The following is a 26,158-nucleotide window of genomic DNA, read 5'->3' on the forward strand; positions in this document are numbered from 1 at the left end:
AAGTATCCTCATTCCTTGTTGCAATACTAGCCGTAAGCATACTAATGAATACCCATTAGCAATACTAGTTAAAACAGGCATGATTCTAATACAAGAATGGACTGCCAAGCCAGGAGAATGGAACAGAGGACTCAGGAGTAAATTGTATGTGTGATCCGTGATAGAGGAGAAATCACAAGTCAGGAGAAGAGAGGAATGTTGGCTCACTGAACAGTGTTTACTGGACAGCAGGATAAGCTGCCAGTTTGGTCAATACCTCGTACCATGTACCCATATCAATTCCAAGTAAGTTTTAAAAGTTCTGTCATGTTTTAAAATTAATCAGTCAACAGCAAGAAGAAACAGTATCAAATACCCAAGTTTTGGAGAGACATCACTCTAAGCTTAAAACAGTGAAAGAAATTACCAAGTAAAAACTATCTGATTTAACTACACATAAATTTTAAGTCATTCAAAGGAACTAAAACTGCAAAGTGAACAGCAAACTAGGGAAATATTTGTAGCAAACATCACATAAAAAGGCCCAATGTCTCACACGCGGAGACGAAGGACTGTAAACTCCTATAGAACAGGGAGATCTTTGTTCAGCTAATCATAACCAGTTTTGCTTGGAATTCTCCCTAGTCAAGGTCCAAACTCATCTAATTGAACATCGGCACCTTGGGCAGATCGAGAATAATTTTTAGAGGCCTTGCTTTTGCATGATCTTTCACACTGCCTCTCTCCAACAGGGGTTCCCGAGGTTGGAGGCTAAATAGTCCATACATCTGTTTTCAATGGTTCAAAACCATTTATCCTCAGCTTTCCATTTAGAACTTTGGTTGATGCCAAGTAGTATCTGCCTCCTTAGTGTGGCCACCAGCAGCCAGCTGATGGGTTAACCCTGTACTTTTTCAGAGGGAGAGGAAGTAAGGAGAGAATTAAAAAGACACTTGGAAATCTCAGCTAACAGCTTTGCGCACAAAGTTTTTAGGAAGCCCAGGCTCGTCTCAATCCCCTGCTGCAGATAAAATTCTTCGCTCATATCTCAAGTGCTCAGGCAGTCAGGAAACCAAGAACAAAAGACTAAATAGGGAAACACGTTCCAACGTGCTGATATTAATATACAAAATAACTTCAACCACCTCACTGTAATTGCAGAGAACAGTACATAATAGTGTCACCCTATTTACATATAACAAATAGGGAAATGGCCTTTGTAAAAGCCAGTTATTCAAGAGCAGCCAGGATGAAGGCAGAATGCCATGTGTCAGAGCCAGAGAGGGAAATGGTTCTGAAGTCAAGAGCATCTGGAATAGCCTCCAAATGTCATACTGGGAAAAAAAAATGAAAGAAAAAAAGATTGTCATCTTTCAGGGACTGAAGTGGGAGCTGAAGTGCTCTCCCTCAATTAGGCGAAGTGTGGTGCAGCTGATTAACCTGAATGTTACCTTGGTAACCCAAGAATTACACTGTAAATGAAATATGTGTCGATGATGGGTACCTTTAATCAGACAAGAGCCACACGAGCATTTTGAGCCAGAGAGCCATAAATCGGGTTTCTAGCACTTTAATCATTCATGAAATAACAGTCTTTTTTGACAAGAGGCAAGCATGGCCACTAGTTATTAAGTAAGCAGTAACAGAACATGTGCTGTAGCAGAACCACGAAATATCCAAGGTTTGACTCCAGGCATGATAGATGTAAATACAGTGCCTGTGGAATATAGTTATTATAATACTGATATATAAAGCAGAGATTATTAAAGTGCCTCAGTTTTTCAGTGGGGCCTAGGTTTCAAAAGGCTATGCTGCAATAAACATTGCTCTCCTTCTTAAAAACCATCCGAACAAAGAAATAAACATCACTAGTATTTGCTGCATTGACATTCTTTCTCTGCATATTACCCATCCCTGAAAGAGTTTCCATACAAAAGATAAAATCTAAATCCTTCAGTGTGTGTCACTGCGTGCGTTGTGTGTGTTGCAACATTTCCCCTTTAAAAGAACCATTATCCTATTTTTTAAAAATAATTAAATTCTGGGCTCCATTCGTTTCTCATACTTCTATTGAATTCTGAAAGTCTCTCTTGGCCATCCACAGTGCTGGGAGCACTGATAAACATTTGAAAACTAAATGAAGCTTTTAAAGAGCTCAAAACTGCCTCCAGGACATGCTTGTGACCATCATCTTGAACTTGAGTCTAAAGAGTAAAGACCTAGGGCCATATTTAGAGCTTTAAAGACATGTTTTAAAATTGATGGCAAGTCTTTTAAAACCTGTGATCAGGTGAGGGGGAAAAGGTCAGCCATTCATCCTTTTTTGTGGCTATGCCCTTGCCAAGGCGCACTCCTTCCAAAGATTTCACTCCTTTGGTTTGGTTAGATAGAGAAAGTGATAGACAGATAGATAGACAGACATATACCTCAATTCCCTCTCTCTTTAGAATGTTTATGTTACTCATTTAACCCTTAAATCATTTAGTACCCTAAGGCAGTGTTTCTTAAAGTGTATTCTGGAGAATTCTCTGACTGACATTTATAAGACAGCTTCACCGAAAGGGTTCAGGGCCAAATAAAATATTGAATTAAACAAAATTTAACATGTTTCTTTAGAAAGGACTTTTTGGAATCTTTTGTGCTAATATTTTTTGGCCTCCTGCCAGACACTGAGCCCTGGGTGGGCAACACCAGCCACGGCCCTTGCCATCAGGGAGGAACATTACACGTAGCCCACTCAAATGTGTAGGTTAAAATGTCATCCTGAATTTTATCTGGCACTTTATTTTTCAGGGCCTTTCAACATCCTCTGCACAAGAGACCAAGGATGCATAGAGTATTAACACCCCCAGTTCTCCCCACAAATTTACATGTGTTTCTTATCTAAAGAGTGGGACTGCCTTCTCAGCACTTCGGGCTTGAAAACACAATCCTCTTCCCCTTCTCTCTCACCATCAAAGCCAGTTGCTATCAAACCCTTGCAATCTCTGCTCCACCTGCAGACACACACCCCAGTGCTGGTTTATATTCTCAGCCGTCCTCACCTAGTCCAATAATGTTACCACTTACTCCATCCCTCATCTCAAGGTCCCTCCTCCCCCAACACAATCACACATCTCTGCTCTCACACATACCATCTAAGAGATCCTACACGAGTTTTCTTGGCCTCAACAACTAGACTAAAAATTGGGGTTTCCAATCTTAGGTCCTAACAATAATCCTCTCTCCTCTCCCCCTGCTTTTGCCCTCAAAGTTCCAGGAACATCCCTCTAGTTAAGAACTGCAACCAAGGGGCGCCTGGGTGGCGCAGTCGGTTGAGCGTCCGACTTCAGCCAGGTCACGATCTCGCGGTCCGTGAGTTCGAGCCCCGCGTCAGGCTCTGGGCTGAGTTCGAGCCCCGCGTCAGGCTCTGGGCTGATGGCTCGGAGCCTGGAGCCTGTTTCCGATTCTGTGTCTCCCTCTCTCTCTGCCCCTCCCCCGTTCATGCTCTGTCTCTCTCTGTCCCAAAAATAAATAAAAAACGTTGAAAAAAAAAATTTAAAAAAAAAAAAAATTTAAAAAAAAAAAAAAAAAAAAAAAGAACTGCAACGTTGCCAAGAGAGAGCCTTGGCCCATGCATGCCATCCTTTTTCCAGCTTACATCCCACAGCTTGGAGGAAGTCTGTCCTGACCCTCCCATCAGAGCTCCTTTCTCTTCATGCAGCACTTCAATTGTATTTGTAGCCTAGCACTTATACAGTCTATACCCTGTATTCAAAGCTTTTTATGTATTTGTCAGTCTTACCTCCTACCTAGTGAGATGCTGAAAAACTGAACGTATCTTTTTACCCCACAGCATCTGGTACCAGACACATAGTAGGCAGTCACTACACTTTTGTTGAACCAACCAGAAACAAATTAGACTAGAGAGACTTTGGTTCAACATAAGATACATAACAGGGTTTGATCAGCACTCAACAGTCATCAGCTTGAAAACCGCTTCTCCAAGGCTGACCTGGCAAGCCCTACCAGGCATATACTGAAAAGTTCAAGGGCTACTGAGGGAACAGTAAGAAGTTTTAGGTGCACTTTAATAACATCACTTCTTAAAGAGTTAATGTGCCAATTTCAGTCGGAACAGATATCTTGAGTTCCCATGTATCTGTCAGAAAACATTGGAGAAAGGGGAAGGAATGTATCAATAGCCAATTGAAACACCATCAGCTCTCAACCACTTCCACTGGCAATGACATATTGCACGGAGGGTCATTGCTTCTCTCTACTTTAATCAGCTATGAACTGAGGGAGTCCAAAGGTTCTACAGCAGACAGAAGGATGAGGTCCTAGTGTACGGTGTTCTATATGGCTCTAGAAAAAAGACGTGGAAGAAAAGAAAAAAGTAGAAAGAATGGAAAAATTATAGGCAAGTTGACTTACTCCAGAGTTTTATCAAACAGATGATCATGCAATTTTTTTACTACACTGACAACTCCTTGGAAAAAGCAGCACCTTATTTTTTTTCCTAAATCTTCTGGTACATTATAGATGGACAATAAATGTTTTTCAAATGGAAATAAAGCAACAACCCACTGATAGTAGCTGATTAACAGTTGTCTGTTCAATAGCTCATTTCCTATTAAGTACTCATCCATCACAAGGATCTCAAAAGAAGCTTTAAACAAAACCTCTCATTTTGAAGTTGCTGTACACCTGGGTAGCGATGAAATCCTCAAGTGTCTACCTGACAGAGTGATATCAGGAAGCAACAGGAAGCAGCCAGAAAGGCAGGTAGCAGATGCCAAAATTAGGAGGCAGTTTACACTCTTCCAGAGAAAGAACTGTAAAAGGAGTGATGGATTGCAGCACAAAGAGAAGCCTTTAACTAGGATTTGCTCGGCATGGCATCCAGTAAGTAGCATCAACTGCATTCAGTGGAGTAAAAAAAAAAAGTGTCTGTATGCTGAGATGTCAGCTTGTAAAAGTGTCAGTCTCCAAAATAAATCAAGCAGCAAATGGAAAACATATAAATAACTATACCTGATGCCAGCAACACTAAGCAAGGGGGGAAAAAACATTTTAAAGGAATTGTCCTTGTTAACCACACAGTGAGTTGGGCTTAGCTCAAGGGTTTTCTACATTAGCAAATGAAGTTTTCCAGTGTTCTATAAAAGAGATGGTGGTTACAGGGTCTGCTGAAAAAAGCACTGATGGAAAAGGCCAAAATCTGGGACTTTGCCTTAACTCTGTTAATGTAACACAACCTGTGCCTCACAAGAATGTTTACCTTTCAGCTTCCTCCTCATAAAATGGAGACTGAGAACTTTGTTCTCCCCTTTCCTTTGCCACACCTCACCTATTCACACAATTTAGAAGCCTGTGGTGACAATGACACCACAATTATACGCTCAAATTCTGGGGATAGGGCCCGACTGTTACCTAAAGAATAAACTGCATGACTTCAGGGAGGATCAGGAGGGCCCTCCACCCAACAAACACTTGACCATCTGCTCAACGCTGCGAAAAAGTCCTCTAACAGGAGTCAAAACCTTAACATCCTATGGTAGAAAATGCAAATGTTCCTGAAAGGGACACTACACAAGCCTGAGGAGGTGGCATCAGGATGCAGATGAGACCATTAGCTTTAGGGGCAAGAGATCTGCACTGTTACCCTAATTTAACACTGTTTTAAGTGTGGGGTTTCAATTGAGTCCCCATTTCCTCATCTGTGGGGGACGAATGGGGTAAGAGGTGAAATATCCACAGGTCAGCTGAAAGCAGTAAATGATAGAAACAGCTTATCTATTGCACAGATAAGAAAACGTTTTTGCCAAGCATGGGTAGGGACAGAGTCTCAGCAATCAAACAGAAATCCTGATTGTCTACAGGGCGGATGAGAGGAGAAATAAATCTTACGGTTATTGCAGAATCAGAAGAGTTCTGCTTGTTTCCATATCTGTGCTCCCAGCATCTGGTGCCTTGCCTCCAAAGGTTAGAACTACTGAAGGCTTCGAGAGTCAATGGGAAGACTTCATCAACTTTAATATATGTAAATTTCTGGATAATGGGCCTCAACTTCTGCCCACATCACTATCCAGCTGGTTGCCTGAGATCTGAGATATTTCCTTAAAACCCACATGGCACCATATTCAAAAGGGGGAGGATAAGGTATTGAGAACCAAGAATGCTAATATCCCACTTCCACTCCCTCTCTCAAGGACTTGCATTTGCTACCAGTTACCTAAGTGCCTACATGACACAAGACCCATTGACATGCCCACCTTGTGATATTAAGTCGTGAAGTTATTTTCCACCTAAGTGATTTAAATCCTGAATTGTCACTGGCATTTGAAAGAAACATTGATGGGGCACCTGGGTGGTTCAGTCTGTTAAGCGTCCAACTATTGATTTTGGCTCAAGTCATGATCTCACAGTTCCTGAGGTCAAGCCCCACGATAGGCTCTGTGCTTCAGTGTGGAGCCTGCTTGGGATTTTCTCTCCTTCTCTCTCTGACCCCTCCTGCTCATGCATGCTGGTTTGTGCTAGCGCTCTGTCTCCCCGGCCCCCTCTCATAAATAAACAAATAAACATTGAAAAAAGAAAGAAGCATCTAGGATTAAATTTAAATGGCTATTTCTGAACCAATATACCTATATTTACACGGTCCGTATTTAAAAATATACACTTCCACAAAATTATCACCTCCAGTGATGTGAACTTATTCTGTCAAATGGCTTCTATTATAGAGTGTTCCCTTCAGGATCCCTTCATTTTAACCTCATTTCTCTTCTTTGGCCTTCTCTTAAAGTAATAAACCAATTTATAATTAGGAAGATTTCTATGTTAGAATATTTGAATTGGTTACAAGGTCACCTGCTGCATCTAAAGTAATTACTTAATGGTGAATAATCCAACTAGCTCAGGCCAACAGATCATTCAATAACATTCCTAATTTTCTAACAAATTGTCTTATTTCCTACACATATAGATTTTCTGTCATGCAAATATTCTTCCACTAGCCCCACCTCCATCTCACTATAACGAGCAATACTCTGTAGGTAAAAAGAGGCCAGTGTATTACACGTGTTCTATTGCTCTAATAAGTAAAAGGGATTGACTTGTTTATAACAGCCCATGTGGTCTGTTAATTTGGCATTTCATCTGGCTCTGTTTGACTGCAGGGACTAAAATGAAGCCTGCGTTCATTTTTCATTTTTCCAGAAATTTAAAATCAACAGGATAATTTCTCAACTACCCAAACTTTCCACTACTAGGAATTTATCCAAAGGATACAGGAGTGCTGATCCACAGGGGCACATGTAGTCCAAGGTTTATACCCCAACTTTGGTACCTGAGATGAAAAAAGACGAAGGCAGATCTTTACTTTGTATTTTCAGTCCATTCAGCATCATGGCCTGGTTTTTTCCACGGCTGATTAGTCCCATCGTGATTAGTCCCATGATTATTTACTGTTACAACTCTCACAGCCTGCAGATAAATCCTTCACTTAAAAAAAAAAAAAAATCAAGGAAAAATTAAGAGTCCCTACATTATAATTTCAGAAACAAAATCTTGATCATAATGTTAACAACCTTAACAGCTTCGTGGAAGGAGAGAGCTCCTTTTTCTGGGCCTTCTAGAAAGCAGACTCAGCTTGAGGTATTTTCAAAATGTGCTTCATGAAACTTAACATCATGATACTCATTCCTAAAACCTTCAGAAACCTTCTGGTTGCAGCCTGATTCAAATGTAAACTTTACTCTTATGGAGTCTAAATTTTCAAACTTGTTATTCTTCAATTTTTTTTTTTCAATCTATCGTTTTCTTTTTCCACTCCTTCAAAAAACTTTTATGGCCTTTCTTATGAGGGTACGTCTACAGCCATCTACTTTTCTTCATATAATTCCTTAACACTTCTCTCATAAGACCTTTCCAGAACTACTAGAGTACATCCAAAACATGACAAAAGAACAATCTGCCACCTGCAACAAGAATCAATGACCTTTCAAGCCCTTTTCAAATCAAGGATCTGGGATTCTTTGATTCCATTCTTCTGCCTAGACCTTGAACTAGGGTATAACCAGTGGGAACAAAAAAGATGGAAAAAAATCCCTGACAATTAAAGTCACCAATAGAAAACTAAGCATAACCCCCAAAGGGACACTTATCACAAAGAGAACTATCACGTTGTCTTCATGTCTCATGCACCTATAGTTTTTTTTTTTTTTTTTAAGGGCAGGACTACAAAAACAGCCAGCATTTATACTCCTCTGAACTGCTTTGTATTTGGCATAAATCTTGCAAAGCTCAGTTTCCTAAAATATTTAAGGAGAAAAGTAGAAAATAAATCTTACATCTTTTCTGTAAGCTATTTAATACTTTGGAGCATTGCTAACTGGGTTAGGGGAAATACAAGAGAAGGATCAGAAGGACCATCTGGCACAAGCCAAGGGAGCAAATGTTTGTTGAACATTCACTGTATGACAGACATAAGGTCAGAGCTTCACAGGCATTACCTCATTTATCCTCAAGACAACTCTGTGAGGTGGATACTGTTTTTATCTTCATTTTACCCATGAGTAAATAGAGAGTTGGAGAAAGAAGCTAGGTGACTTGCTCCATGCCCAACACCAATATAAGTGAAACTGGGATCTAAACCCAAGCCTAACCACTCCAGAAACCACGATTTTAACCACTCTTTAAAACTGAACAACTCTAAGGTTTACAGCTAATATCTGGAGAACTTATTATGATTCCATTTTAGTTGTTAGGTGATGATAATCACACTCACTGGTGCTCAACCCTTCAGCTTAGACTGGAAGCCAGTAGATATTCTATAAGTTAGAGCATAATGATGATATCTTCCTGTCCAGAATTGCCAAAGTAAACCCAACAGAAGCCCAGCTGCCAGAGATATGCCATCAAATAAATCCAACACCAAACGTGATCTTCACGTTCTGCCAGCCATGTGGCCCTGTACATATGGTGGCCTTGCTCCCTAGCAGGAGAAACATAGGGGGAAACTACTCGAATGATGAAAAACAGCAGGTATTTAAATGCTTCCGCTCAGACAGCAGGTAGCTTGTTACCTGAAATGCCCAGGATCCATCACTTGGCAAGGAGGGCACAAATACCAGACAATGATTTCAGGAACCCAGCAGGAAAATACCACTGTGTACAAATTCAGGGTGGAGAGAGAGGTTTTCTGTTTCAGATCTGGGTTACCTGTAGCACCCCACTTCCTCCTTCATCTTATACCTCCCTCATAACAGTGAGCTCAGAACTTTTCTCAAAAAAATCTGAACAGGTCCAGGTCACTCTCTCCCCTACCACTTTGGAGAGCTGCAACACAACAGGAACTAAGGGATTCTCAGCAAGCAATACAGTATTGCTGATATGCTGACATTATGGAAGCCTATAGGAACCCCAATTCAGCTCACCTGCTTCACAAGAGACTGAAGGAGGGTATTGCTATGTGTGACTCTCTGTCTGTTAACTACAAAGTTTGATTAACAAGGAACTTTATCTGATGACTTATGGCTAAGTAACACTGTAACTCAGTTGTTCATCATTCGTTCATTCTCTCTCTCTGACCCCCAACTGCTGCCCTCTTGCAATGGACAAATCAATAAGGTTCTCCTACTTCTACGAAGAACTTTGATAGGATTAGAAACCATGAAGATGCCAGATAACACCGCCAGTTCAGGCTCTGCTTTTGAAGGTTTTGCGTTACTTATTTGCAGATTATGTACTTGAATAAAAGCTACTTGAAGACTATGAGTTCAAGTGATCTGTTCTCTATCAGGATTACCAAAAGCATTAAAGAGTAATAAATCAGTGGAGAAAAAAACAAAAGTGGCTCCTGACAAACATCTATGTTCTCCCTCACTGCCGAGATAAATGCAACACTGCTTTGTAATAGAGGCTGAGAAATGTGGTTAGTCTTTTGAGGGAAGGAGGAATGTCACTTGTTGTTGTAAAAGGGGTTTATGTTTAGCTGATTTGATTACAAGTAGCAGACATCACATAAAACTCACTCAAGAAAACATTGGGGAGGGGTGCCTCAGTGGCTCAGTCAGTTAAGCATCCGACTTTTGGTTTCAATTCAGGTCATCTCACAGTTCGTGGGTTTGAGCCCTATGTCAGGCTCTGCACTGACAGCACAGAGCCTGCTTGGGATTCTCTCTCCTCTCTCTCTGCCCCTCCTCTGCTTGCATTCAAGGAAGGAAGGAAGGAAGGAAGGAAGGAAGGAAGGAAGGAAGGAAGGAAGGAAGGAAGGAAGGAAAAAGAAGAAAAGAGAAGAAGAGAAAAGAAGAGAAAGGAAAAGAAAAGAAAAGAAAAGAAAAGAAAAGAAAAGAAAAGAAAAGAAAAGAAAAGAGAAGAAAAGAAAAGCACCTGGGTGGTTCAGTTGGCTAGCTTCCAACTTCTGCTCAGGTCATGATCTCACTGTTTGTGGGTTCAAGCTCTGCATTAGGCTCTGTGCTGACAGCTAAGAGCCTGGAGCCTACTTTAGATTCTGTGTCTCCCTCTCTCTGCCCCTCTCCTGCTCATGCGCATGCTCTTGCTCTCTGGCTCTCTCTCTCAAAAATAAACTTAAGACAAGAGAAGAGAAAGGGGGAAGGGAGGGAAGGGAGAAAGAAAGAGAAAAAGAGAAAGAGGGAGGGAGGGAGGGAAGAAGAATGAATGTTGGGAGGTAATAAGTGAGTTAACGTAAGGATATGTGTGAGTAACAACAAAGAGATCTTAAAGGAATCCCAGAAATGCAACAGGCTTCACTGGGTAAATCCCATTAACTCTAGGGAACAACTCATTTCACGTGTGAGTCTTCATGATCTGTCTCTGACTTAGGATGAGTGGCAGCTCACTCTCCTGCCCATCAGGCAGTTTCCTTGGCTGTCCTTAGCCTGCACATGGCCCAGCATGAACTTACCCTACCTTACGCTATCTTTTAATGCACGCTGTTTTGTCCAATCTTCTCACGAGCAACTTCTACAACTCCTCAAAAGAATCCAGTTGGCCCAGTCCATTTTTCATAGCTAGTCTTGGGTCTCTCCATGACCTTCTCCTGGTATCTAGCTAAAATAAATCCATCTCAATAAAAAAAAAAAAAAAGAAAAGAAAAAAAAAGACAAGAGGTAATTATTAGCCAGATAATTGCTTGGGAGGTGAGAGGCTGGGAAAAATTAGGAGGTCCTTTGTGCATTCTATTGTCATTGTAAATATACTCTTTATTTGATTTTCTAGTCCTACTTTATTTTTTTCTTAAGTTGGTGAATTATCTACACAATAAATTCAGAACTAGGTATTTCTTTTGGTCCTACTCTACAACCTGGGACAAATAACTTCAGTGAGCCTATCTGTAAAGTGAGAGAATATTCCTTAGTCGCCTCTTTCTCTTTCATAAAATACAATGAATTGGGATCAGCCCCTAGAAAATCTCAGGTGAGGATCTCTGGAGGTAAAAGGAAATGCTGTTTCCCTCTATCACTTGAGGTGGGAATTTTCTGGGATAACTGCTGTTCACTTTCTCTAAGAACACTGGCAAGGCTTTACATCCAGGTATACACATATTAAAAATCCACTTCCTGACAGCTTCCCAGAATGGGCTCCCAAGATGAGCAATTAGCATGGAAAATTATATGAGCCCCAAATATAACTTCCCATTTTGCTAATTATTCTTCCTTTTTGGCTGTGTAATTTTGATGAGGGCAATCACTTGGAAAACCTATGCGTAGGGGATTTTGAAATTTCTGAGTTCAAATAAAATGACATACATAATTAGAACATTAGGTAGTATTTTCCATGAGTATAAAGTGTACTAGAATCTCAGTGATGAGCTCATGAAGATAAAGCTTAAATCCATCCATTGGTTTGAAAATTGCTATCTTGAGCTAGGAAAAGTGCATGCTGATGAAATGTGAATGCTAAATGGTAATAATGATGATAATGCATCTCATTGACTTAGTGCTATAACCTGTTCAAAGCTTAATGCATTGGGACTTAATGCATAGATTCTCTGAAAAGAAAGGAACATGAATAGCTATAGCCCTAGGGTAAACTTGTGTGTTTTGATCAACTACTCCATGCTCTTCCTAAACAACACAGTTTTTGTATAGTCACGTGTCTACAAAGGAAAAAGATCATGAAAAGTGTGTGTTGCTACCCAGACTAACTGTTATCCACATAGAAAGACCATCCCCATTTTCAAGCTCTAAATACTTTTGCTTCCATAGCAAAGGGTTTAGGATTCTATAAATTACTCAGTTACCTTAACCCCCCTATTCTATCTTCATACTTGCTTTAAGTACCTACCCAACAAGTGAAGGCAAGGTAAAGACTAATAAAGGGTTATTTTAAATCATATGGGAAGAAGATTTTAAAATAATGAAATATAGAGGCACCTAGTGGCTCAGGTGGTTAAGCATACAACTCTTGATTTTGGCTCAGGTCATGATCTCACGCTTTCGGGAGCTCAAGCCCAATGTTGGGCTCTGCACACTGACCATATAGAGCCTGTTTGGGATTCTCCCTTTCTCTCTACCCTCCCCCACTCATGCTGTTTCAAAATAAATAAACTTTAAAAAAATAAAATAATGAAATATAAATTATTGTCAGGACCAGAGATTTATGGGAAGCTTAGAGTTAGTTGAAAAAAAAAAAAAAAGATAGTAATTCAGCAAAAATACTGACTGCTGTATTTACATAAATGGAATGAACTATATAAAAAATATAAAGATACTACAAGTTAAGTTATGACTTCGGGGGCACCTAGGTAACTCAAGTCAGTTGAGCGTCCAACTCTTGGTTTCAGCTCAGGTCGGGGTCATGATCTCATGGTTCATGAGTTCGAGTCCCACATTAGGCTCTGTGCTGACAGCACGGAACCTACTTGGTATTTTTCTCTATCCCTCTCTCTCTGTCCCCCCCCCCCCCCCGCAGCTCGCTTTCTCAGTCTCTCAAAATAAATAAACTTAAAATAAAAAATAAAAGTTAATTTATGACTTCAAAGTATGGCTACTCCTTTTAAATACTCCAAACAGTAAGCATTATATTTCTTTGTGTGTGCACACAACACACACACACACTCAGAGTCATAGGCATTCAATATAAACATCTAAAAATCATTTTTATTTCCAACCCATGAATTCACCTACTTGAAAAGTTAAAACATTTTGGACAAAAATAACTTAAAGATAGGCACATAGTTTTCCACATCGACAAAAAATTTGTAAATGTTTCTCTCAGTCACATTTGCATCCTAAGAGCCTCACAGTCTTTAGCAAAGTCAACTAGTTGCACTATGAGAAACTAAATAAAGGAAGATGAGGAGAGAAGGAGGGAGGATACAGAGAGATGAGGAAGTCAAGCAAGGAGAAAAGGAAAGAAAGAAGAAAAGGATGGCTTAGGAAATTCTTAGATGCAAGGCTATTTCTATTTTTGACACTAAGTACATGTTCAAATGTTTCTTCACTTGATGTGCTATATCTTCTGGGTGTTGTCATTCTTAAAACTTAACATTCCCAAAGTCATGATCTGACATCCTAGCCCACTCCTCCCTGCTCATGGCCAAGGCCACAAATGTCCCATACAAAACAGCTACAGCTATTTTTCAACGACTCAGATTCCTGCCAAGGTCCACCTCTGTCTCTATAATCTGCACCTAGAGGCCTGATGTGCTGGCGTATGTTCTGTCCTGTCACCTCCTCCCTGGATATGCCTCCCCCTCTTGTCCCTTCAGAACAACACTTCTACTAGACAGCATGCTTGGCTTTCACTTGGGTTTCATTCCTGCCTCAAATCTCCCTAAACTTTATGATCTGGAACCTTCATGCCAGGTACCAGACATGTCTACCGGCCTGGATTCTCACTTGTCTATGGGTGGAGTTCCAAGTCCTGGTGTCTCTGAAAACCACTGCTGGCAGGACTGGAATCATTACAAGGTGCTCTATGGTTTCTATTACTCAACTTGTCAAGACCTCCTACACCCAGTTCCACAGTTGGGGGGAGGGAGGTCGTCCCATACAACACAATTCTCAGACATCAGCAGGGTGTCTAAGAATTCAACTCAGTTCTGACACTACCTGGAGATGGTATCCTAGAGATAGTATCAGATTCCACAGGTTAAGGACTCAGTCCTACAAGACTGCTCCTCTCCCCTACTTCAGAGGCCAGTTGAAAGCCCTAAACTATTACCTGTGTTTCTAATCTACCTGCTACAGATGGAAAGTTCTGAGAGCCTCCTCCTTAGGTTCTTTAATTTGTTAAAGCAGCTCACAGACCTCAGGGAAACACATTTACCAGTTTACTAAAGGATACAATAAAGGATTTGAACCAACAGCCAGATGAAGAGATAGAGTATGGGGAAAGGGTGTGGAGCATCCATGCCTTCTCCAAGTGTGCCATTCTCCCCAATCTCCATGTATTCACCAACCCAGAATCTCTTCGAACCTAGTTCTTTTGGGTTTTTATGGTGACTTCATTGCACAGTCATGACTGACAAAGCCATTGACCATTGGTGGATTCAACCTCCAGCCTCTCTCCCCTCCCCAGAGATGGGATTAGACCTCCAAGTTTCAACTCTTTAATCACAGAGTTGATCCTCCTGACAACCAGCCCCCGGTGTTGGGCAGTGTCGAAAAGTCACCGTCATTAATGTAACAAAAGACACCTTCATCACTTGCCACACTTAGGAAATTCCAAGGGTTTGGGGAACTGTGAGCCAAGAACTGTGGACAAATAACAAATATATATGAGAAATATATTTTCATCATCTGAATGACCAAATATGGATTTCTCACAAATCACAAAATCGTACCTCCCCACAGTTTCATCATCAGAAAAATAAAAATAACATCCAAGTCCACAAGGATACTCAATTAAATTTTTTAAATTTTGTGAGAAATACTCTATAGATATGTCAAGAACTATATTAATGTTAGTGATTTTCAAAGTTCTGTGGGATTATATCAGACAAGGAAAAAAATAAAAACTTTGCCTTGTGTTAAATTACATCCTATACCAAAACTAGAACTCCTCCTGCCAGAGGTATGACATAAAGCAGTATTATACCTGTCGTGTTCATGATAAGATTAACTATTTCTTGTTCAGTTATTTATCTCATGGCCAACAGAAAAAGGAGTTTTATGTTTACTACTGTAGTTCAACAAGAGGCCAGAGGGAAGTTTTGTAAGAAAAGGACAAATATCAAGAAAAGGGAGACAGTACTATAAATAACATGAAAATGACTCCCCCAGAGTATCTAGGACATGGATGGAACTCTCCCCATAATTCAGTGGCTGTGGAACAAAGAGAGTCCTGGCTCACAGGAGAGATGCATGACAACAAGGACATGAGGCTCCAACGAGGTCCATTGTCCATCACATTAAAATCTATGGCGTGGTCAGTGAGGTCTCCTGGTTTCTTATGTGCTCACAAAAAAACACCTTACTAAGTGGGCAAGGGATTACTTTTTTATGTTTTAACATCACATGGTAGTTAAAGCCACTCATCAGGAAGCTCCGACAGCATCTCAGACCTAATTTTAGGAAGAGAAGAAACTCAGGAGTCCATTATTTCGGAGAAAAAAACCTGCATCTGAGAGCACTCAGCACCATCAGTACAGTTATTTCTGAGGTTAAACCAAATAAAACCTTCAGAAGTGTGAGTAACTGCCCTGAAATTTCTTTTCCTGTCAGGAGCACTAATACTAAATTAGATTTAGGATTGCAGATGCAAGAAATCACCGTGGGAAGTTTTCCCTCCTTTTTTTTTCTTTTTCCAAGAAATTCTTCACCATAGACACTTGGATTAGCAGCACTGTCATTTCTATTACTGGGTGCCCAAATTAGTTAAACTATCACAACGTATAGTCTTTACAAGCAAGAATATAGTTTCTATTGTTCAGAGTTAGTTGTCAAAGAGAGAGATGCTAGTGATCATGTAATACTTCCCTGCCTCATTATTTTTCAAGTGAAATCTTACTAGGTCTGTGGTGTGTATTATGATGTCAGTTCATGCCATGATTTATATGTGAGGAGAATGTTTTCTATCTGTGAGACAGGCAATACTTTGCTTTTCAACACTTCCAGGGATTAAAGAATATGCATATGAACAAAAAAATGCACAACCAAAGTTCACACATTCAACAGGCATCAATACAGGTGAGGCACAAAGAAGTTAGGTAGCTTGCCCACAGTCCCTCAGTTAATAAATGGCCACGAAGAGCCTCGGGACCAGTCCTCTCTAGCCTAAAACCCTGTTTATTTCTGCTACCTCACACTGTTGCCTCCTCAGGAATCTCACAAACTCTAGGGGTAGATAAGACAGAGATGCACATTCACTCAGCATTTACTCATTTGTTCAACAACTATCTACTGCATGCCTACCCAAGTGACCAGCATTGCCTCAAGTATAGGGGAAAGTGGGATGTTGGCCAAAAAGAGGGACGAAGTGTGATATGTAGTCATGGGATGTATTTGGTAGGCTTCCAACAGAAGGTAACAGTTAAGATACTTCCTGAAGGTTCTCTGCCCCTCCCCAGTGTACTCACTTGCAGTCTTTCTCAAAAAAGATAAACATAAAAACAAATATGTCCTGAAGGATAGATCCATGAGTGGGTATGGACCAGGAGAGGAGCTTCATTTTCAGTGAGGTGAATGGTGTGAAGGTGTTTACAGAGAAAGGAAAATAGCATGATATGAATGGAATATAGGCAGTTTAAAATGTTGAAAAATGCAGCTGGGGGCCACAGCCTAGAGAGTTTTAACGGCCAAAATTAGAAGACTGCATTTTATTTATTAGGCAATGGGAAATCACTGAAGATGTTTAGCTGAGAAGTTACTTAATCAGACTTGTGTTTTTGAACGATGAATCTGGAAGAAGTGTGTATGTTTGAATTGAATGGCAGCAGGAAAGAGCCCAGTGGCCCTAAAATGATGGCAGTGGTCCAGGGAAGAGATAGGGAATGGTGTTGGGGCAGGGATAGTAAGTGAATAAGGAGGTAGATGGAATGCTTTATATGAATAAGCTCAGAAAATCTATTGCAACAATTTGTAGGCAATTCCCCCTAATAAATAACATTCTCTAGAAATACAAGGAAAAATACAAGCATCCTTTTGATGAGTCCATCAACTCTCCAACAGCTCAGCAGTCACTCAACTCATAAAGCTGCCTGAATCTAGAAAATACCAACTATCTTGGCTTGGCATCACCTCACAGTCCATCCCTAGACATGACTCATTCTCAGCCACATCACTGTCCCCTCTAACTCTGAGGCAGGAAAGAGCAGAAAGAAGAGACCAAGAAGGGTCAGTTGCAGGATGCCTGGGTGGCTCAACCAGTTAAGTGTCAGACTTTGGCTCAGCTCATGGTTTCTCAGTTTGTGGGTTTGAGCCCTGCTTTGGGCTCTGTGCTGACAGCCTGGAGCCTGGAGCCTGCTTTGGATTCTGTATCCCTCTCTCTCTCTGCCCCTCCCCCATTCGTGCTCTGTCTCTCTCAAAAATAAATAAGTATTTTAAAAAAATAATAAGGGCCAGTTGCATGTGGACTTCAAGCAGTTTCTCCAGGTGGGATGACTGCACTAAATCATCCGCACTCCTTCACATGGATCCCCTCCTGCCCACAGCATGCACGGAGAGGCGAGCAGACTTTTTTTTTTTTCCTCTTAGTCATGCAATTCTCTCATGCAATTAAATCATCGCATAAACCTATGGAACACCACTGGGGCTAGGTGCTCATATATGGTCCTCATCAGTGTACAGAATTAAAACTGCAGCCACAGAAGAGAGGAAGGCTACTGGGCTCAAATGGAGACAAGACCTATGACTCGGCCCTACAGCCTGAACCAACTTGTGGAAGCCGTGACTCACACCAGACCAAGGCTGGAAAGTTTGGATTCCTGGCCCTCTCTGAAAACTGAAAAGTAAACTCTGGGCTGAGTGCTTCTTTGACCCTTGCATTAAAGGGACCCTTGCATTAAAGGGACCCTTGCATAAAGAGATGAAGAGAGCAGAGATAGAAATGAAGGCCGCACTTCTCTTTTTAAGAGCCTCTTTCTAGAGCAGGCCAGACAGCAGTGTGCAGAATCTCAGGCAATAAAGGAGTCAGTAGGGACTCTAACACACCAACAGCAAGTTTATGCCGATGAAAAACATGAGCTTACATAATAAAGTTGGGGCAGAAATTGTTGTGAGTGGTGTGAGAAGAAATGTTTTGCTGACTGCTGTTGAAACGGGTAACAGACTTTGCATATTATATCACCATTTTTTGTTGTGTTTCACATGCAGTGTTTTTCTGCTCTTGACTTTGAGGTGTGAGGGGGAGGCTCTAATCATATGGCCTTGTGCAGATGCTCTATTTGCATTTCTATTAATCCAGGCCCTCCTGGAGATGCTGGAGCAGAGACACAGCATGCTTTGTGTTTGAACTTGTGAGAACCCATACCACCGCTTAATAACTTAATACATATGTATAGCCTCCCTCAGACAGCCCACTAGGAGGCAGAAGCAAGAGGAGGTGCTACCAGCTTGCGGGGCTCTACGGAAATGTGTTCTGACAGGAAGGAGCACCTTGCTCAGCAAAGAGTCCCCGTGCCTTAATCCCAGCTAGCCAACCCACCTGCCTGCCTGGGGAAGCCTCTTTTTTTTTTCTTTTTTTTTTTTTTTTCTTTTTCAAGCTTGTACCCAAAGCATTAGCTCTCACACAGTGATCAGAAATATCCAGGTGAGGCTGCCTGGCCCCTCACAGTATTTAACTTGGTAACATGGCAACAGCTGTTCCTTTGTTTCTGGCGGGAGTTAGGGGAAGCAAAATTTTAAAAAGCAGGTACCATAGGGAAGCAGCATGGCAGGTATGGTGTTGAAAGCACTGGCCTTACAATCCAGCAGACCTGTTCCTGAACCCCAGCTGCACCTCTGAATAGTTGGATGATCTTAGCAGGTCACTTGACTTTTCTAAGTCTTGGTTTTCTCATCCCAACTAACAGGGTCAACACCTATCTCACAGGGCTGCCATCAAAATTCAAAGACATGGTACCAGTGAAGCACCTGCCATAGATTGGTTATTTAATAAATTGTAGCTGTTACTATTATATCATTTTGCTGTGATCACCTGGTTTCCCAATTTTGCCAGTTTATTTATCCATGGACTGTTTTTGCAGAGGCAAACTGAAGGAAGGGCAGGATGGGGGAAGGCAAATGGTTTTGTTCAACGAAGACTTTTGCCCTGTCAGAGTGATGAACTCAACTGTTTCTGAGAAAACTCCTCTCTGCCAAGTTTGTGCAGAAATAGACATCATTTTTAAATATATTCAGGGTTTCCTTCTGCTTTTTTGTATTTTATGCTGGGAAAAATCTATGAAGTTGGCAAACATAAATGAAAAATCACTCAAAAGTCGTCTAAGAGCCTTCCCAAAGAAGTCCATCGGAGCAGCCTGTGTGGCCATCCTTACTTGGGCTAAATATCCCAAGAATTACTTTTGACTGATGAGATTACATAGGATTCTAGAAAGAGATTTCACCACCTGTTAAGATTTCCCCAAGATTATATGAATAAGTAATGTTCCCTCCTTTGCTTTTCTTTGTTCCCCCTGAAATAAACTAGAGCTGTCAGAAGTCACAATTACAGATCTCCCCCATTGAGTTTTTTCAAGTGTTGGTGTCATATGCATAGGGTCTAATACATTGTGTACATTCATCTGATAAAGGACCAAGAGGCAGAACAACGCCTGGCAGAGATGATGTTCTACTTGTATAAAGTAGCACCTACCTGGGCCCTTTCAGTACCTGCCTCAAACGTGGCAGAGAAGAGAGAATTTTAACAAAAATTAACTAGAGGGCTGACAGCACTTGTCCAGGTGACTCTCAACTAAATAAATCAGCATTGCTAACATTAGGAAGGATGAGTCAGGTCAAAGGAAAACATGATTGTTGGTAATTTTTTTAAACTACCAACAAGGATGACTGTGTTCATTTTAGGATTCTGCGTAAGACCTCATACAAATTAGATGCTAAGTACGAAAATCACAGTAATTTCTTTCCAAAAGGTAACTTCTTAGAATCCATCCAAAACACAATGACAACTGGCTTGTCCAGAGTATACCACCATCAGTTTTGCCAGATGACTGGGGTGGTAACCAATGTCCAGACCCCTGTCCCAGGCCCCCCACCCCCATTATCCCCACCATGCAATGTTACTTGGAATACCTACATGCACTTTCTAGTTTCCTTGTTCTACTTCTTCCACAATGCCTGCCTAACTAGATGGTAGATTTTGACCCAGCTCCTCACTTTGATTTGCCCCTGCTTTATTTATACCAACTCTAAGCTTTGGTTACTCACCTCCTTTGATGCCTGTGAACACGATTATCTCATTTCTTCCCCCAATACCAGAGGCAATAAGGGAAGTTGGTAACAAAGAATAATCCTACATTAGGTCCAGTTTTATCCGAAGTCTGAAATTCAGCAACACTTTTCTGATTCCGGTTTCACTCTGACTTCCTGGAGGTTAGCACCTTTGTACTGATAAAAATGAATGTCCTTTGGCATTCCCATGTTCTATCTGCCTCCAGAAGCCTCTATTTTTCCTCTATTCTCTAGCATTGTTATTTCTGCCAAGAGCTTGACTTATGATGTGGTAACTATACCTACATAGCTCCTTTCTTATATTAAGTTCAAGAATACTAAGAGGAAAACACAGCACTAAGCTTTGGGAAAAGCAACCAAACCAAATGTGGGCTCTAGAGTCAGACTCCCTGGACTCAGTTCCCAGCTGTGACATTTGCTATCTGTTTACACTGATCAACTCATTTTCTGTCTTTATGATACAGTGTCTTTTTTCATCAAATGGGGATAAGAGTAGCTACCCCATAAGGTAGTTGTGGTTATGAAATGAGTTAATGCATATAACGCTCTTGCAATATTGCCTATCACATAGTATGTGTTCAATTAATATTTTCTGTAATATCATCATTATTATCTTATAGACCTATGATTCCTTTTTCCTCATATTTTAAAATACTGTCACTTTTGTGTATTTCTGAAATTTTTTTTTTTATAATCTAGAGCCACTTATTGTTACCACATTAAGTCCACATGCAGGCCTCATGTCAAACCTTTACATTTTTTTTTAATATTTAGTTATTTTTGAGAGAGAGACAGAGTGAGAGCAGGGGAGGTCAGAGAGAGAGGGAGACACAGAATCTGAAGCAGGCTTCAGGCTCCGAGCTGTCAGCACAGAGCCCAATGTGGGGCTCAAACCACGAGCCATGAGATCATGACCTGAGCCGAAGTCAGATGCTCAACTGACTGAGCCACCCAGGCGCCCCTACATTTCTTTATAAGGTAAAAATTGGATTCTCTGAAGTTTTTCAGAAATGCCTGAATTTTTCTGTGGGACCATCACACACTCACAGAAACACAGAAATACTGGTGGTCTTTAGTACACACCAACAAGGGTAAGTTTTCATTCACTAAATACATTGACTAAAAACCCAGCCAACTATTAAATAGCGTTGTGCAAATAAAAGCTGTCAACTAACCAGAATGGATTGTTAATGCTTTAGGTGGGGATTAAGGCAGGAGAGGGCTACGTGTATCTTAATCCAGTAAAAGGACCCAGGACAGAAGCTCACTCATAACAAGAATGTGAGCATGGAAATACCAGAGGATACAGTTAGAACTGAATTAGGGCAAAATATAAACAGAGCGACAAAGCAGAATGAGGCTGAGGTTCACAGTGGAGAGTCCTGTGACAAAGCCAGATCGACAACATTTTAACACTGACTGGTCATTTCAGAAGGCCTACTGTCTGCCTTTCCTCCAAGCCATGCTTTGGAAAACTTAAATTATTTCTCGGTTATTTGACCAAATCCCAAGGGATCAAAGATTTGTTAGAAAAGAAGGAAAAAAGGAAGGGAAGAGGGAAGGAGGAAGAGAAATTTTCTAGTAAATATCCTCAGTTCAGTACGATTTCCGTCCAATCTGATGTACTTTATGCATATGTAATTATGAAAATAAAATTAATTTTCATAATGTTGGCAATGAATTACGACAAGTTCTTCAAGGAGCGAAGATTAAAATGAGTCACGACATGAAGATTAAAATGTGTTCACCATACTCTAAGGCCAAAAATGTTCTGAAATGTTTCAGCCACAAAGTTAAAGAGATTTTCTAGCTCACTCTAAGTAATCCAAAATTTCACCAATTAGAATAGGGATGGCAAAAAAAAAAAAAAAAAAAAAAAACAAAAAAAAAAAAACGTCATTACATAACAACTGTAATATATTGGTAGGAGCTACCTAGATTATTGTGTTAAGAAGGATTCTGGGGCCAATCCAAGTTGAGCAGAAATGCATTCTGTGAACAATTAGTTCTATCTGCCATGGGTGGTATTGGTGGCATATACTTTTTGTTTGCATTATTCTGGACGGTGAACAAGACGTTCTCTGAGAATTCTAATGAAAATAAAGATTTTGCTACATGTGTTTCCACTAATGTTAAACAAATAGTTAACATCCACTGTTAGTCAGAGAAATGACAAAATTTTCAGTAAAAAGTTCCAGAGAACTCCTCCATGATACATTTTTCTCATGATTTTCAAGTTTTAACTTGGTTTCAAAAATTTTAAATACTAGTTCAGTTCTTCTTCACATTTACAATATTTTTGGAGTTAACAAATAACCATGACCCCAAATACAGATGTCCCACTGGTCCCAACAATAACCATAAATTTGAAAACACTGTAGCCTCGTCTTCCTGACATCATCATCTAAAGGAATTTGCAATTTAGGCACATCCTATTTGAGTTAATGAAGGTCCCAAAATTGTAAATGCTGGGCTCCCCAATTATTCTTACTTGCTTATAGGCATCTAATTCCACATCTTAGAGATAAATCATGTTATCATTTAGATTACTGGCCCTTAGCTTTTTGACCTTCCATGCATGTTTAAGTCTTTTTAGTTTGGCTTCTCTCCTTAATTAGGAGAAGCAGGCTTGTATTTTGAGAAGTGTCACTGTTTAAAACAATGTGAATTTTACATTACACATTTGCCTTGAAGCATCTGCAATGCACTCATTTTTATAAATCAAAACAAGAATTTAAAACCAACCAACTATTAGGTTCTATAGCCAAAACTATGTTGTTCTTAACCCTGTTGGTATAAAAATTCAAATTCCTTTGTTGAAGATTGGTTCATACAATACATTATTCTCCTAAATCTCTTTATTTCTGGGGAGTTCAAAAGGAACAAAAACAAGACTTGCAGAAAAGCACCAAATTAGCAATTAAAGTCTCTAATATAAGACCTAAACTGTAATGCTCCATTCCAAAAGATTAAATATTAAAACTTTGGAACAGTTTATTCAATTCCATAGAACAGAAAGGGCAGCAGAGAAAGTGCAAACTTCAACATTAGTTGCTGAGTTTAGTGTTGCTTACAGTTTTCTTCTTTACTCTCAATCCTGTTACAAATAATGCAAACCTGTTTTTATTAATTTACATTAAGTTCATTTAACACTGATGAAACAGACCAGAAATGTATAATGAGGAACATTTAACAAGCTCCCGAATTAGGGCTAATCATGCTCTGTTTACGAGAGCTTATTTCATTCTTGGAAAATATCCTGGTAGAAAGCTCCATCCTTATTTAACAAGTAAAAAGGAGAGACTCACCAGCTACCGATAACAAAGAAATGAACAAGCTTAATAATCTCCAATTTGGTTTTCCACTCCACTTAATGATGGAGGCAATTCGAGCTCTGTGGCCAGAGTACATGAGGAAGCATCCACAAGTACTAAAAATTTAATTAAAAGTCAGAAAGCCATTGCAATGAAGACTCAGCAGAAAGCCATTTATTTTTAAAATCTAATATATTCTTCATGACTAAAGGCTAAAGCACATGCTGACTTACACATTTAGCTGTAACTGATTTAAGCTACTTGATGATTTTTTTTCTTTTCTTTTTTTCTTTTTCTTTTTTTTTTCCCCTGCTCACAGGGTGGTGCTCAATTTGCAATGGAGTAAATTGGCAGAATTTAATTTGGTGGATTTTTTTAACTCTGTAAAAAGAATCCTCATTAAAGCTACACAATCAGCTGTATACTTTTTTTTTTCATCATTAACTAGCCTAACTGCAGGTAAAAGAGATACAATTATGGATTTATATAAATCCGATTGTCAATTTACAGCTGAAAGACTGGTGAGTTACCTCATTTTAAATAGGTTATTTTTTCCCCTTAACCTTTCTTTGTTTTAATGAGGATTCAGTTTGTCACTGTCTGAGAAGTCTGCTAGCAGGAAGTTTCTTGGAAATTATAAGGAATAAAAAGTAGGAACAGGAGAAGATACTTGGCTAAATTTCAGATTTGCTCATAGACTCCACATTTGAAATTCATCTCCAGCTCAGTGTATTTATTGTCCATCAGGCGCCATCTTGTAGTGCAGAAAGCCAGAAAAACAAGAACACCTAAGGAAGGCCTTAAGAATGAAGGGGAGTAGCAAGCAATTTCCCCAGATGGAGTAGAATTGCAAAGGACATTACTTAAATTGTGCCTTTCATGCGACCTTGAAATGGATATATTTTTCCCTATTTTTTCATACCTTGTTCAAAAAAATAAGGCTTTGAAGCAACTGAATGCTCCCAAAAGCAAAACTTCTGCTACCCCAAGAGATGTGACTGGGACCTCTCTACCCTACAGCCCAAAGCTTCCTATATGGCTAATACTGCTGTTAAAACCTACATTCACTCAGGCCACTCTGGGTGGCTCAGTTGGTTAAGCATCCGACTTCGGCTCAGGTCATGATCCCATGGTTCATGGGTTCAAGCCCCATGTCGGGCTCTGTGCTGACAGCTCAGAGCCTGGAGCCCGCTTTGGATTCTGTGTTTCCCTCTCTCTCTCTGCCCCTCCCCTGCTCGTGCTCTCCCTCTTTCAAAGATAAACAAACATTAAAAAAAAAAAAAAACCCTACATTCCCTCTGGGTAAAAGTAACTCTGTAGAACTCAGTGACCAACCTTCTACTCCTTTCTCTGAGATCACTGTTTGGGGGGCTTCTCAAGTCCATGGCATTCTTGGCCCTTTTTCCTCTCTGCTTTCTTCAGTCTAGATTAAATAGCAAATCTGTCCCCCTAGTTAGCTAATACTAATCCGCTAGCATTGACTAAATTGGGGTGACCTCCTAGGGCTGGTCATCTCATTTTACCTCTGACACTTCCTACAGAGGAGACAGAAAAGGGGGAATTTTTCTAAAGGGGCAGCATAAACCTCCAGTCTTTCCCCCTCTCACACAAGAACATCATTATATATGGTAGTTATTTTTGTTCGTCAATGGGAACACGGTACATGATTAGGATTAGCTGGTTTTTAAATGTAAGGTCTAGGAAAATAGTTCTAGACCAGCTCTCATCATTTATCTTCAGCTGTTCTATGCTCCCACATTTAGGCACTGGCCCAGGAGAGATGGAAAACCAGATGATCCTATTAACTCCCATTTTTTCTGGTGCCCCTAAATGTGAAGATTGCAGACTTTTTTAGAATGTGAACTCATTTGTTTTACTAGACATCTTTGGGACCAAGGTTTATGAAATTATGATACATAGGTACATAACTGACCAAAAACTAGCCTTCTGCTTCTGCAAAAATGTTTGATTCCTACTCCATTGTAATTTCCAAATAATCTGAATCCTACTAATATTGGAACCAATAGCTCTCTTCCGTAACTTCTTGCTGCTAATCCCTCCCTGAGGATATGGAGAGCCAAACCACTTCTCATTGAAAATTGAATCCAATTTCCCTTACTAAAAAGCAACCACAATGGTACCTAACTAACAATCCAGGCTTTATCTGAAAATGCCCATATTCAAAGAGTCTCCTACACATGTATGATCTACAGGAGTAGGTTCAGACCAGAAAGATGATCCCTGTGCTATGAACCTGCCTTCAGGACAATAAAATATTTTTCAAACTTTTCATTAAATAACATAGAGCTTTCAGCAGTTGGTAGCCAGAATGAAGTATGATGGTCTGTTCCTAAGTGCTTGTGAAGCATGAACCTCTCCGCCAAGGAGAAGACTAAGGAATTCCAAAGGAACCTTCAGTTCTCATTAATCTTGCAATGCTCTTCATCACAGACATGTTGCCTAACATCATAGTGACCTCAACTCATCCTATGGCTGCTCTACTGCCATACTCTAATATAAAAATCCTGA

The sequence above is a fragment of the Panthera tigris genome, chromosome C1 (assembly GCF_018350195.1).
Source record: "Panthera tigris isolate Pti1 chromosome C1, P.tigris_Pti1_mat1.1, whole genome shotgun sequence".
NCBI lineage: Eukaryota > Metazoa > Chordata > Mammalia > Carnivora > Felidae > Panthera > Panthera tigris.